The sequence below is a fragment of the Medicago sativa genome, chromosome 3 (genome assembly GCF_051527215.1).
Source record: "Medicago sativa cultivar Bolivia chromosome 3, Bolivia_mono, whole genome shotgun sequence".
NCBI lineage: Eukaryota > Viridiplantae > Streptophyta > Magnoliopsida > Fabales > Fabaceae > Medicago > Medicago sativa.
In genome coordinates, this window is record NC_140751.1 from 44,497,675 (window position 1) to 44,503,130 (window position 5,456).

The 5,456-nt window shown below is 32.3% G+C and overlaps 1 long non-coding RNA gene across 1 annotated transcript; it reads left to right on the forward strand.

Annotated features, from left to right (window-relative positions):
• The first annotated feature begins 216 nt into the window (after nt 1-216).
• On the forward strand, nt 217-1,203 carry LOC146937641 (uncharacterized). The gene is made up of 2 exons (XR_015033307.1): nt 217-328; nt 706-1,203. It is a non-coding gene; the product is annotated as an uncharacterized LOC146937641 (long non-coding RNA).
• Nucleotides 1,204-5,456: the final 4,253 nt, after the last annotated feature.

Here is a 5,456-nt window from a genome sequence, read left to right on the forward strand (position 1 = left end):
TGTAGTTTGTCAAAGTGATAAGAACATCAATCAACTTTCCTGCAAAATTTAATATTTTTCATTCTTATTAGCAACATACATGATACTGATACATTATTTCCAGCAAGAAGTTTATACTTAAGCTGGTTATTTATTTTTTTGAGGATTTCTGTACTAAACTAATTTATTTGTTTTTCTCTTCATTTACTTACTGGTGTCTCCTTTATTTGTGTGTAGTTTGCTGAAGAGTCAAGAACTCTATTCAACTTTCCTGCAAAAACATTTCTAGATCAAAATATTGTAGTTGAAGATAAATACAAATAACGAAGATCAGAAGAACAAAGAATAGGTACATGTATTGTTTGAAAAAGAGGTACATGTTCGATTATGAAAGAGTAAATTACTTACTGGTGTCTTCTTTCTTTGTTTGAAGTTTGCTGAAGAGAATCACTTTTTTACCTCTGGTTTCTTCTTTACATATAATCACATCTTAGAAGATCTTGTATTCATCTTCATTTTTTCATTGTTCTTGCTTTTTGATAGTAATATCCATCGACTTTATTTCTTCTCTCTTGTTTCTGTCAAACGAAGAAAAAAGAAAAGTAATTTTTTTTCAAGAACATAAGTATTTTGAAAAAGATTTAAAATAATATGAATCTCTATTATTAGTTTGAATATGAATATTGTTAGGTATATTTTGAAAATAATTTTGTTATGTTCATGCAGATGAAAAATAGAAGCTCAACTCTTGTTTTAAAATGATGATAAAAAGGACATAAAGAATAAAGAAGACAAGCTTGCAAAGAGAAAGACTTAAAGAAGGATGAATACAATTTTGCATAGAAAAGAAAGAGTTTGTTACCTTACCGGTGTTCTTCCTTTATCGGTGTGGTGTTCTTCATCTATAAAAAAAAGTAAACATTCCTGCAAAAAAATAAGAAAAGAAAATGAAGATTAGAAAAGTGGAGAAGATGATGCAATATAGATAAGAAAAAGGGAGAGAAAGAAGAAGAAAATTGTGAGAGAGTATAGCATCTTATATAATAAATTATTGAAATTTGAAATTTAAATTTGAAAATTTGGCTCGCAAAATTTGAAATTGGTTTTAGTGATGTATTGAGAAGAGTGTAGTAGTTGATTGATGATGTAAAGTCTGACTTTGTACTTTGTCACAAGCAAAGGTGAATTTTTTAGTTGTAATAGGATGAGCACGTCATTTTTTTAGTTGGATTACAAGTGATTTTTTTTCTATGAAGAGCAATGTAACTAAACTGAATTGAAAGTCATCATTTAGTTGCAAAAAGTAATATTAAGACAAAATTTACCCTTAAAAGGGCGACATGGCAATCATTCATTAAAGGGCAGAAATTTAATTTCACCAGCATATGATGTTCTTATATTAAGAGAGGATGATGCAATATATTACTAAGTTTTTTTTATAGATATAGTCTTATAGATATGAAGTGTTTGTGTGTTGAAAAATAACAACAATAATATAAAATATATTTTGTATTATAGTATCATATGATATGATGCACTATATTACTAAGTTTTGTATTAATATGATATGATGTAAAATATGTTTTTCGGACGACTAATCCGGCTCGTAGAGGCATGCGCACTGACTAAGCGTTGTTCCTCTTTGGAATCGAACCCGGTATTCCCTGGGCACGTCCTTGGTAGGAGCTCCTAGCCACCGGAGTTCAAGCAACTTGGTTAGTTTTTATATTCATTTAGTTATGAGTTAGTTGTATAGAATTATGATGCCATGTTTATGGATAAGAGATATCAGAATCCAGAATTGGGTTATCAAAGAATTTGAAACAAATGATATGGATGCTCTTCCTATGTAGGTTCATTATTACATGGTTTTATTTCTTAACCACAGATATTAGTAATGTTAGTAGAGAATTGGAATCCAAGTAACCTCTATGTTGTTGCTCTTTTATATATATCAGACTTAATTTCATGATATTCGTATTAGGTATATTTGTTTACTACTTGTGTTTTTGGTAAACAAAAGTGCTGGTTTTAAAATGTTATTTATATGATCAAACTAGAAATCTTAGGACACGTGCAATGTTTTTTTAGAAATTGTTTGAGTGTTCATGACATTCATAAAGTTTAACGTAAAAAGATGAAGATAACTGTCTGATTCGACAGAGATCAACAAGAAAGTTTATGAATTTAAAAGAAACATAAAAATCTTCAAAGATAAGAAACAAATGGACTTAAAAGAAAGTTATTTGCATTGTATTGGTAAAAGTATGGTTCATCAAATCAGTTACATACATTCTTTTGACTTTTTTCTCTCTATTCTTGGATAATTCGAGTGTGAAGAACTTTTGCATGTGATTTATGACCTCTTTTTTCTATGAAAAACCACTATATATACATAAGAAAATAATTGAAAAACTAACGGTACTAAACTATATGTCTTCAATAGACTTGACCTGCTTTCTACGTGTCTTGGACCTTTGATCTTGCCCCTTCAGAGAGGATTTAAATTCCTTCAAGTCGAACTCAACACTTGGAAATGTTAATTTAAATTGACTCTTGTTGAATGCCTCTGTATCCAGCCTACAACTGAAGAAAATTCCTTTTCAGCAATAACTTTCTCCTGTCGAAGACAACCACTTAGAAATACAAGCTAACAAATTGGCCCCCAAAAATGTCATTTTCGACTGAATTTATAAATAAAAGAGAAGATCGAAATTTTATGTTTCCAAGAAAAATATAATGACACCATCTCTGCTTTCAAACTTGTCCTTTCAACTCACATCCTACAAAAAAAACCCTTTATGGCGCGCCATTCTCATAAAGTTAGTGGGACATATCATCATTTCGAAAAACACAACTGTCATCAAATAACTTCAGCATGCTCCCGATATATCTGGATTTTCGACTACGTGGCATCTCCTTACTGGAGTAGAATGTTGGAAAAAAATTGGTTTGTACAATTCCTCTAAGGTTTTGATGATAACAAAGTATTGATCAACAATTGGATGTGCTAATATTTGTTCAAGTGTGCAGGATCATAGAATAAATCCATCAATGAATTGAACATGTATTAGAACATCAGAAATACAGGAGAAGCTTAAAAGACACCACTCAGAAGCTAGAAGTAAAGGTCAACTAGAAGTTAAAATCTGGGATCAGAAGAAAAGGACATCATTCAAAAGCTGAAGATTTACCTCATCAGACTCTATGTTAATCATCAGACTCAGAAGTCACCATCAGACTTAGAAGACCCCCAAACTTGGAAATCCCAAGGGAGCCAGATTCCACTTCAGATTTGTCATCTTATGTAGTTGTCTCTATCAAGGATCTAAGTACAGTTTTGTCTTCTTCTGACCACGTGTAGAAACGGACAAAGAACTTCAAGAACAAAGAGCGTGAACATATACTTCCAGTTTCAGAAAAGGAATTTCGAATGACTATTCAACAAAATTATCCATATCAGGCAATCACCTGAAGTCCTTGATTTGAAGCTTCTCAATGACTCTTAATGTGTCGGCACTCTTCTCCAACGTCTCTCAAATCCCTGCCTATAAAGGGAGCTGAAGACTTGAAAAAGATTAACAAGACACTACTATTTTACTGTAGCATTACTCTGTCAAAATCAATAGCGCAAAATCACATAGGAATTTATTATCAAAGTTTGTATCTTAGAAATCCTAAAGTATTAATAGTATATTCAACATTGTTCAGTTTACATCTCTGATTGTTGTGAAGTGTAAGAACAAATTTGTTTACTTGTAAACAAATAGAACTCTTATTGATTGTGAAGCTTGAGCATTAGGAATCTCTTTCAGTTGTGATTGATCCTTGCAAGTCTCTTTCTTGCATTCTTGGGTAATATATGTGTCTTGGAGTTGTCCTTGAGCATTGGAAGTTAAAGTTGTGTGTAGATATAGAGTCTTGTTTTGATGATGTTCATCAGAAAGTTTTATTTGATGATGTTTTAATATTGGTATAGCCCAGACTCATGTTAAAGAACCTAGCAATTCTTGCCTCTTTGTGTCCTATGACCCCTTTGGTGTCTTATCTATCGTTTATTTGTAGAAAACTTCATTTTTCATGGTCTAAGTGATTTTATAGCCAATTGATTCGATTCAAATTGAATTGTATCATGAAATGTTTCTGCCATTTATCATGTTAGCCAGTGTGTTTAGAATCAACTCATGAATTGATGAATCATACATCATTAATCGATTCAGTCTTGTTTGATTTGTATCATTGTTTTCTTATGGTCCTGTTTTTTGCGTTGTTGAATCGAATCACATTTATTTGAATCCTATCAACCTTCATCTGGTGGCATATGAATAGATTCAAATTTAGCTTGATTCATATCAATCTTCATGGCTTAGCTTTCTTGTCTTTTGCTGTCTGAATCAAATCACTATGTTGATTTTGTTGTTAACTTTCCACTATTTCCTATATATATACTCATATCTTCATAACACCTAAATTACTGAATCATTTACATATATTCTCTCTAGATCTTTAAACCTCAGTGTCCATTTGTTTTTCAGATTAAACACTTTTTCCTAGAATCATTGTTCTCTTTGAGTCACAGATTGCTAGAGTGCTATAGGGATTGTAAGTTGATTGCTTTCAAGAATATTGATTGGGAATCAAAGATCTAAAGTGAATTGAGTAATTTCATTCCACCTCAAAGGGTATTGGAGGTTCTTTATAATCTTCTTGAGTTGAAGGGGACCCAACCATCAGAGAGAGCAAAGAAGAGTTCAAAGGAAGAGCTTCAAGGATTGCACATGTGATTGAGAATTCAAAGACTCTAATAAACATCAATTTCAAAGGTTATTTGAAGATTGGGGGAGACATTGCATATGATATGAAAATTAGGGTAATTCAAGGAGTTTTTGTAATCACAACATTATAATCAAACATTCAATTCTATTGGAAGTCCTTGGTGGAGACGTGATGACATGTCATCTTACTGTATTCTTCACATGTTTTTCAGTAGGTTTTAGCAGCAAAAAGGAGGATTATTAGAACAATTGCGTATGATTTTAGAACTTTTGTAATGTTTTCTATATTTGAGTCTGTAATTCTAGTTTTCTCGGAACATAGCAATTTTAGGGGGGTTTTGAATTAATTCACGAAGAAATCATGCAAATCGGCAAATCAAGAACACCTGAAGAATTGTGAAGATTCAGGAAGTCAAAGAATGAAGATTCAAGTGGCCTCAGGAGACTTACAACAGGGATAAATTATGTTCCCAATTTCTGAGGCAAATTATTTGAAGATGAAGACCTAAAACGACGAAAAATCAGAGAATTTGGGCCCAAGATCAGACAACATGCGCCTAACACTTGAAAAAATACCTAGGTCATGGATTTTACAAGCCATGCGCCTAGGGCATGAATTTCCCTACACTCACATGCACTAGGCATGCTAGCCATGCGCCCCGTGCATCGAAAAATGAGGGGAGCAATCGTCTTTTCCTGCTT